Here is a 10,850-nt window from a genome sequence, read left to right as displayed (position 1 = left end):
CAAACCAAGAGACACACAAGAGCTACTGGCAGACCTAGCAATTTCAGACACTGACGAAATGTCACAAGATGAGGACGAAGACAGGGAAATAGAAAAAACACAAAAACAAGAAGCAGACAAACCCCATAACATACAAAACGCAACAAACGGAGAGACGGAAAAGAAAAAACAAATGACGCTGATACCCAAACCAGCACCCAGACCCCAAACAAGCATAACGCTACCACACAAAACGGAAACCCAACCAGTACCGACAACAACAAAAAAGCAAGACAACACAAACGAAAAAAACACTGAGCTTGAACACACCAACAACGCTGACGTCACAAGACAGTCACAAAACTCGACACCGACTCCTACACCAATGGAAACAGAGCCTACGGTGACGGACACAAAAACAGACACCCAACAAAAACCTACGAAAAGAAAAAGTGTGACGACGCCAACAAAAGAAACTAAAATGAACGACATAAAAACGAAACGAAAACCTAACCGACCAGAGACCTAACTTAACCAACTACACACACGATATCTCCAAACTAAAAAAATAAAAATAAAAATGACTATTACAATAAAAACAATGAATACGGCTGGTATGCGAAATCTCCAGAGAAGAAGGGAGATTTTGCATAACATACAGCAATCAGAACAACACATAACTTTTCTACAAGAGACGCACATCACGCCTGACTTGTACAGACAAACAGCTACGCTATGCACAGGCACCATACTATTCAGCTCCGGAAAACAAAACACCGACGGAACACTCATACACATAAAAGACCCTACAATCAAACCGACAAACACCGTAAACGACGTACAAGGTAAATACCAAATCACAGACATACACATTGACAAACTAGACATTACTATGATAAACGTATACGCACCATCAGGAAACACCACACAACACCAATACAAACGAAAAGAATTCTGGGAAAACCTAAAAAACATACTATGCACGCCCAGAATTCGAGACAGACATTACATACTGGCGGGGGACTTTAACGTAACACTATCAGACAAAGACAGACGTTCACCAGCACTACAAAAATACAGATGCATTTCACAACACGCACTACAAGACCTTATTTACACTTTAGACGTAGAAGACATTTACCGCACACTCCACCCAAACGAACAACAATACACACACTATCACAGCCAGACAAAGACGAGAACAAGAATAGACAGAATTTACACAAGCAAGACTCTAAGACAATACATCACAAATGCAGAACACCAACCCACCACACTTTCAGACCATTATAACGCACCGACAATCACCATAAACGTACAGCCCCAACCGAGAGGAAGGGGATACTGGATACTGAACAACACCCTACTAAATGACAAGACATACATAGACCTCATGACAAAACAAATAACCATTCAAACAGAAAAACACCCAGACTTTAGACAAATACCAGAATGGTGGGAAAATACAAAAAAACAGATAAAAGAAACAACACTGAAATACGCACACAAACGACACAAACAGAACAAAACACAAGAACTGAGACTAACGAGAAAACTGAGAAACACACTGAGAAAGGAGGAACGGAAACATCTAGACAACACCATGAGCACGAACATTAGACACAAACTCGAACATATACAGAGACGAAAAGAAGAAGCCGCACGAATACGAACAAAACAGATACGGAACATAGACGGAGAACGCCCGACGAACTACTTTTGCAATTTAGAAAAACAAAGACAGGCACACCACGAAATAACGGAACTGAGAGACAAACAAGGACAATTACAGCAAGACCCCGAACAGATACTAAACGTTATGACGGACTTTTACGAATCACTATACACCAAAGAAGACCTGAACATACAGACACAGACAGAAATACTAACCGAAACGAAGACCCCCCGACTAACAGAAACACAAAGAAAATTATGCGACGAAGACTATACAGAACAAGAAATCACAACAGCACTACAAAACATGAAAAACGAAAAGACACCAGGCACAGACGGACTGACAGCGGAGTTCTATAAAAAATTCTGGCCGCTGTTGACAAAACACTTTACAAAAATGACAAACGCAGTACTGGACCGATCTTACTTAACACAATCACAAAGAGACGCTCTAATCACATGCATATACAAAAAAGGAGACAGAACAGACATAACAAACTGGCGACCTATCTCCCTACTGAACATAGACTACAAACTCATCACAAAGACAATGACGAACAGAATAAAAAATACATTACCACACATCATCAGCCAATACCAGACTGCATGCATCCCACACAGACAAATACACATGAACCTACTGTACACCAGAGACATTATAAAAATAGCAAACATCGAAGACATGAGAAACACAGCAATCATATCCATCGACCAAATAAAAGCATTCGACAGAGTAGACTGGACGTACCTTTTCAAAACACTGACGAAATACAACTACGGACCCAAGACTATACGAAACATAAAAACGCTATACACAAACATATCCACAAAAATAAAAACAAACGGACACATCTCACGACCGTTTTACCCGACAAGAGGGGTAAGACAAGGATGCCCTCTATCCATGACACTTTACATACTACAGGCAGACATACTAATACAAAACATAACACAAAACAAACACATAAAAGGCATAAAGACAAACTACAACGAAACAAAGGTAACAGCATACGCGGACGACACACTCTTCTACATCACGAAACTGAAATCCTTACAGAACCTAGACAAAACCCTACACAGATTCGAAACCGCTACCGGACAGAAACTCAACAGAGACAAATGCCAAGGACTGTGGATAGGACAAAACAAAGACAAAAAAACCGGACCGCTTGGCTTCGACTGGACAGAAAACAAAATACGCACACTAGGCCTGACTTTCCCCAATGACGGAACAGACGACATAACAGAAAACTGGAACAGATGTACACACAAATTCAAAAAACAAATACAAGACTGGAAGAGACAAAATCTGAGTATTAAGGGAAAAATCACAGTGGTGAACACCTTAATACTCAGCAAACTATGGCACACTCTACAAATACTACCGACACCAAACAAAAAACAGATTGACAAGACCATGACACCTATATACGACTTTATATGGAACAACGCGAAAACAAGAATCAACAAAACACAGCTACATCAGACAATACGCAACGGAGGACAAAACCTAATAGACATAAACACAAAAGCACAGACACTACAAACAAAATGGACGATCAAAATACTCACACACAATACACACATGCCATGGACAGACACAGCAATACACTTTTTAAACAGATACCGGAACGCAAGACAAAACAAATACACGCTATACACAGCCACCACACCCAACGAAAAACCCCCTATACCCAAAACATACAGAGACTTAATACACAACTGGGAGACATTTACCAAAGACATAAAAGTACAAGACGACACACTCGAAGCCATACTGAACCAACCGCTATACTATAACCCCCTACTGCCAACAAAACCCACTACAGAAAACCCGTTCCCCCCCCTACCGAGACCCACAAAACACACAAAAACGCAAGACATACAAATAATAGCAGACTTGTGTAACTTATCGACACCAGGACTACTCACAGCAGACAAACTAGAAATACCACACAAAACACTAACAGAAATAACAAAACGGATACCGACCACATGGATGCACAAACTGAACACAGAAACACCAAATTACACATATCGCAAATACATCCCATCCATCCACATAGAAAACAAAAACAGAAAACTGACACAGATAACGAACAAACAAATATACCACAGAATACTGACATCAAAAATGACACCCCCCGACAGACATATAAAATGGAACAGAAAACTCCCACCCGGACAAACGCCCATAACAAAACGAGACTGGGACAGAAAATTTCAAAAACTACAAGACAGAAACCTATATAACAAAGCCAACGAAATACAATACAAATACATACACAGAAAACTCCCATCACTCAACACTATGCACAAATGGAACAAAAACATAGACAAAACATGCAAACGATGCGACAAAAACGAAACGGAAACATTGCAACACTGGTTCTACTACTGCCCAGACACACAGAAAATATGCATACAAATCATAAACATACTGAACACCATATACCCAAACGACAAATACAGCAATACCCTAAAATTTTTTCTTATGGGTATTGCAACCGCACAAGACAGAAGTATAGGCGACACATGCATAGACACCTTTTACGAAACAATACAACACACACGAAACGCACTGATTTTCGAAAACAAAAAACTAAACGCTCCACTGCACTTTCACACGCTACTAATAAAGAGACTGAGAACAGAAATAAAGACAGAAAACAAAAATCAAAACACTTACAAAACCGCTATTAAAATTTGCGACGAAAACATCAAAAAACATTACAAAAACACAACAACACAAAACAACATAACCCTCGACAAATAATATCCGTAATATATAAAATGTAAATAATGTAAATAAAAAAAAAAAAAAAAAAAAAAAAAAAAAAAAAAAAAAAAAAAAAAACTTGACTAAGTAAAAAAAAAAAAAAAAAAAAAAAAAAAAAAAAAAAAAAAATATTATATAGCAAAAAATCAAATAAAAAATATATACGATTGTAAATAAATTTATCACGAAATTGTAAATATGTAAATTATACCGTCCACAGCTGCCCATGGCTGATGTGACGTAAAAGGAAATAAAAAAAAAAAAAAAAAAAGATCAAGTGTAGTATCTGTTCTTATCAGTTTAATATCTGGTACGCCGGCATAGTCCGGCTCATATATTAATCTGATTTTTGGCATTTGGTCAAGGGATCGTAGGTTTACCTCGCCCTGACCGCGGGTTGCCTCGGCGTTGCACTACTGCTGAGTGCGGCCCATTAAAAAGAGAAAAGAAAAAAAAACGGAACGATGCGGTTAGGGTCCAATCAAAAAACCACAATTGCGAAGATTGGGGCACGTCCGAGGCTCCCCACACAACGGGAAAGGCATACTTACCTGACGGGGAAGTAAACCTGATCAACATGGGTCTTTTTTTTCTTCTCCTCAGGCTGAAGATCACAGCAGAGAATTACTAACTAGCGACCATCAAGAAAACTCATCTCGAATATGTCTTCATATGCCGAAGCTACAAAGAAACATCAAGCCTCGCGAGTGGAAAAAATAGTCGACATCAACATATTTATGGACCCTTCTGAATCTCAAAACCGCAAATACATTGAAACTCGTGCGAAAGAAATTAATGACGAGATCCACCGAATAATCGGCAGAGGAAAGGTTTCGAGCCTTACCCATAGAAGCAAAGGCCACTGGATCATAGAGTTCTATCAGACGATCGACGCTGATGCTTTTATAAATTCAGATCTGAAAATTAGTAACCATAACAGGACCATATCGAAAAAAAGAAGAACCGAAATTGGATTTTTGATTACATTTAAATGCGATCCGCTAATCAACGATGAAGAGCTACTCGAAGCATTAGACCCTTTTGTAGATGAAATATACACCATTACACACACAACCTACGATTTCGACAAAAGCCTCAGAGATGGCAGGAGACTTTTTCGAGTTAAACTCAAAGTACCGTTAAAAGACCTACCGCACTTCATAGAAATTGGGGGCGTGCGAGTCGCGATGCACTTCGCTGGAAAGTCCTTCCTGTGCGGAGTGTGCAAGAACTCGCATCCCCCGAATGCTAGATGCACAGAAATGAAAAAAAATGACGCCGAGATGAATAAAAACACAGAACCAACTAGTGACGAAGAAGAATCACCTAAGGAAAAAAATAATATCAGAGTGACCACCCAACCAGTAAATTTAAATGATTCTACTTTAGAAAAGAACACTATAACTTCGAACTCACAAAATAACATCCAAACAAATATCGAGGAAAAAGAACTTATCACCGACGAATATATATTTGACTTAATGAAGAAAGTGACCGCCACTGAAATAAACGAAGAATTTCAAGAAGAACTAAGAAGCCTACCATACGATATCCGTTGTTTATTAGTTGAAAAGCTTAATGAGTTAACCCAGAGCAGAAATTTAGATATAAGTGAAAAGGAGACAGAGTTCACTTTAGTAAAATCAAAAACAGAAATTAGGAAAGAAAAAAGACAACAAAAAGAAAGCGACGAGAAAACTACAAATAAAAGGAGCGGACCGCCTCCGACTCCAAGGAAAAAAGACATCAAGAGAATTAACACTTCTTAATGAAAGAAAATTAAAAACACTAAACATTTAATTTTAGTCAAATTTATTTCAAATTTTTATTTTTTAAACGCTATATTGTTAAAACATTATTTTCTATATAACCAAAGGAGGAGATAAAAACACGCGAACAACGCTCCATATAAGGCAATAATTTCTCAATGAAATTCGAATTCCAAAAAATAAGCAAATTTGAGACGCTTTTTTGAAGTAATCAACTCTGCTCTCCATTTGAAACTTTTAAACTTTTTCATTTCCTTTTTTTAGAATATTTTCTTTTGGTTACTTTTTCTGGCCTTTTTTTTTCACTTTTTCTTTTATTTTTTTGAGGCCACTTTTTGTTCGCGTCATGATAGTCACGAGATTATATATTTTTCATTTTTTTAATATTGTAAATGGAAACTCGTGTATATCATGACTAGGGTCCGCAAGGCAACTAGCTGGAGGACCCGAAATAAAAATCATAATATCTGATCAACATGGGGCTTCTTCCAGGGTGAGGCTCTTGCATTGCACTTCGCCTGGGCTGACCCCTGCGATTACCGCTAACGTCGGTAACTCGACCGTACAATTTCTGGTAGTGGGGGCCTGCGTTCGCGCTCGCCCCCTTTAAAGATGCAAAAAAAAAAAAACCCTCACTCAGCCCTCTATGAGTTACTGGACGTAAACGAGTATTTGAGAAAAGGTATATTTTATGTGTATTTATATGTTATGTATATATCCTCGAGTGAAGATTTGTCAGTGAGAAGGTAAACAAAGCTTCCTAAAAGTGTAAACACATTTTATTTCGTTCAAAAGTTCTTTGTTGTTGTTGTTGTTTTTTTTTCTTTCTTATAAAATCAATGAAAATCTAGTCGCAAACAGTAAGCGTGATCGAACGGCTGCAACACCAGAAATCATACAATGTGTGGCTGTAATAAAAAACAATAATGGTAACAATTGTTGAAAGAAAAAAAAAATAGTCGCAATAATAAAATTATGATAATAATAGTAAGATTGAAAATAATAACAATCGTAATAATGGTAATAAAAGATGATGATAGCAATAACAGACTAATAATAATACCAACAGCAATGATAATAACGATAATAACAATCGTAATAATCATAAAAAATAAGTAATGGCAATAACAAACTAACAGTAATGATAGTAACAACAATAGTAACAATTTCCATCCATTTTTGTATATTTCATATTGGATTCTGGTATATTTTTTGACTTGTAGTTTATGACTTGAAAACAGCTATTATTGCATGTTTGGATCAGTTACAGCAAGTCTACAAATCAACTTCGCGTAAGTTTCCAATGCCTTAACAATAATCTTTGAACAGGTGTGTAGCTATGAAATTAGCCTTTGGTATTGTTTAGATTGCCGTTTTGGAACGATTGCAACATAGCCTGAATGTTTGGCAACACACCGCTGCTCGCGATTGTAACACCAAACAACAGCTTGTTTAACTTCTTCGTCGTTGCGAACAGCTAGCTGCAAACGACGAGGAATGATCCTGGCTCTCTGGTTATCGCGTGCAGCATTACCAGCTAGCTCTAACATTTTCGGCGGAGAGGTTTTCAAAAACTCCAGCTAAGTAGATGGTGCGCCTAAACCGATGAGATTAGACACGACCAACAGGAAACTGAAGAAAGCCACTCTTAGCCTTAGCTTTTCCACCTTTTCCACGTGCTTACATTTTGTTTTCTACTGAAAACAGACTGACAGACTAGAGATCTCGTGCGGCTTTTTGTTAAACAGAAAAGAGTTTTTTGACCAATAGTGAAAAAGAAATAAACAATGCTCAAATGACGTAATCTTTTAAAAACCAATAGAAGTGCGTAGAACGGAAAAGTTATCAAGTTGGAAACCACAAATCTACTTTAAATTAAATCCAGTTGCAATGCAATGAAAACAAAGAAGAAAAAATTTTCACTGCTAAGCTCGTCGAAATGATCTGACGCACCAAAAGCCGGAGGAAAACAAGCGCCAAAGGTGGCAAAAAAAGGCGAGAAGCGCGCTGGTAAGAAAGGCGGAAAAGTCGCTGGAACTGGTGACAAGAAGCGCAAGAGAAAGAGACGAGAGTCTTATGCCACACAAATTTTAAAAACATTATACGCATTAGAAAATGGGTTCAAATGAAAATATCTGTTGCAATCGTTATATTTTATGGAGCAAACATCGCCGAGAACAAATTAGCTGCTAAAATAAAATACTCGAGTTGTTCTAATCCGTCTTAGTCTATGAACAACTGAAAACCTATTTGTTTTTTGTTGTTGTTGTTTTTTTGTTTGACTTGTTTTCTTTCTTCATTTTTTTTTTTTTTTTTCTTTTTTAGAAACGAAAACTATAAGAACTCTATTCCTGCAAAAAAAAAAAAATCAAATTTTAGCAAATTACTATTGGCTCCTAGTATTGTTTGTTTGTCACCATGTTTGTGTGCGTCAAGAATGTATAAATTGCATTGAGAATTGTCAATCAAACCAGAGTCCGATTTTTCTTTTTCATTTCTTCGTTGATGATTATAGAAAGACAAACAGCAGCACATTTCTTCCTTCCAGGCGTTGTATACTTATTTAATTATATTCTTATTGGCGCTTACAAGACAGTTAATGTAGTCTTTTGTGGTAAATTTTAAAACTATTAAGCATTAATTGGATAGTTACGAAATAACGAATGTTGTTAATGCTGGTAAGAAAATACTAATAACAAGGAAGTGGATGCAATGTGCTACCGTTAGTACTAACCATAATTTGATCACAAATGGAAAAGAAAGAAAAGAAAACAAAAAACTGTTTGAATAATTTCTTTTGAATAACGAATGTTTTTCTTTAGGAAGGTTGCAGAAAATAAAAGATTGAGAGAGCTTAACTACTTCTTGATTAGAATATGATCATTTTATGTGCAACTGAGGCAGAACATGGTTTTTACAAATCATTATTCAAATTTAATCATTAGATCTTGCTAAAATTTTTGTTTTTTTGTCATTAAATGCAAAAAATCTAACTTCTGCTTTTTTTTAAAAAAGAATCACACAAAGGCTTTGGCACTAGTATGAAACCGCAAGCTCTAAGATATCTAAAAGCATGCACTATCTTCCGACCATTCGCTGGGCACGGAAAAAACACATACTACATTTTAGTCACTGTGTATTAAGGTATGCATCAAATACTTGCCAATCGTATTTCGTTCATTTCGGGGTTTCGGGAAGGGGAACAATGAAATAAAAAAAAAAAGCCTACGATCGAATGATCGCGTACACTTTTCATCATTTAACTGACAGGTAAACTGAAGGAGTTACTACGCTCCACGAATTTAGTTTAACTTAGTTACTTAGTTACTACGATCTTAGTTTAACAACGGTGTAGTGGTTACGCGCAGTCCTACTAAAGTTTTTGGTGTCGGCCTAGCGTCAAGGAGCCGAAAAGGTGCTTTTGGTTTGTTTCTAATAAAAAAAAAAAAAAAAAAAAAAAAAAAAAATGAAAGAAAAGAGTATCTAAGGCAAAACCAAGACAAGTGAGTTTAGAGGAGTTCCATTTAAGTTTTTATCATTTATCAAGAATGCTTTAAGTAACAAAAAGTACTGCGCTACTTATTTTCAATGTTTTCTACCTTATATTTTAAAACTTGAAGCAGTTTAGCCACTACTGTTTTGTACACTTTACTCTCTCAAGTCTTCAAAAATACTTAAAAGTAGTTCCTGATTTAAAAAAAAAAATAATGCTTAGAAATAAATTTGCATTTTTAGGGGTAGTCACAAGAGACTTTCAGAGTCCGTCTTGAGTTCCTGAAATATCTGTATTAAAATCTGCACTACCACTGCTACTACTGCTACTCACAAGAGCATCCCAGTGAGCGAGGAAAAGTGAGGAGTTCTTCTCGCTCGTATCGGTGAGTGAAACAGAAGAAGCATCTTTCTGAGAATATCTCTTTAGTTTGTTCACAGCTTTATTTCTTTTACAGTTAAACTGACACAAGGCCAACAAATGAATGGTCAATTAGGGATACTTTTCAATGGACAATCTGTACAAGTCCACTTCTTTAAAACAATCCTTTAGTTTGATGAAAGATACGTGACAATTTTTTTTTTTTTAAATGGCATGTTCAATGCACTTTGAATCAAACCTTTTGTTTGGCTTTTTCATAACATGGCTTTTCAATGTTTTACAGAGTTTTTGTTAAAATTAACCCAGCCTCAGGTAGCAAGTCTAAGCATTGAAAATAAAATATCGAAAGTACTGAATTTTGAGTGTACATATGGTTCTGGGGCAAGGTTGGTTAAGGGTTAAGTTAGGTTAGCATCAGACTTGGCTCAATTGTGGCTGTAACTTAATTGTAATTAAATGTATTTTCATGAAGTAATTGTTATTGTATTTTATAAGGTACAGTCACAAGTAATTGTAATGATATGACTTGTAAGTGAATTACAAGTCCAAGTCATTGTAATTCAGTTGCTATTAAAATTTCAAGTAATCCTAATTCAATTACATTTACAATTGAAATTGACCCAAGTCTGCTAGATAGTATTTTTAAATTTGTTCTCCATCAATCCTGAGGTTCTATGATTTAAGCAAATACATTTTTAGGCTTGATTTAGGTTGGGCAGTATGTAAAAAATGTAATATATTAAAAATTTTTAAAAAAAACTTTGCATTGTTCCAT

At 36.4% G+C, this 10,850-nt stretch overlaps 2 pseudogenes; both read left to right on the top strand.

The window, feature by feature from the left end:
* The first annotated feature begins 4,639 nt into the window (after window positions 1-4,639).
* LOC149877536 (U2 spliceosomal RNA) lies at window positions 4,640-4,871 on the top strand (annotated as a pseudogene).
* A 1,798-nt stretch (window positions 4,872-6,669) lies between these two features.
* Window positions 6,670-6,807, top strand: LOC149877535 (U1 spliceosomal RNA; annotated as a pseudogene).
* Window positions 6,808-10,850: the final 4,043 nt, after the last annotated feature.

Source organism: Hydra viridissima, unplaced genomic scaffold (assembly GCF_058129835.1).
Source record: "Hydra viridissima isolate aposymbiotic clone 2 unplaced genomic scaffold, HvirCarnegie_v1 scaffold_16, whole genome shotgun sequence".
Taxonomy (NCBI): Eukaryota; Metazoa; Cnidaria; class Hydrozoa; order Anthoathecata; family Hydridae; genus Hydra; species Hydra viridissima.
This window is presented reverse-complemented; position numbering and strand designations above follow the sequence as displayed.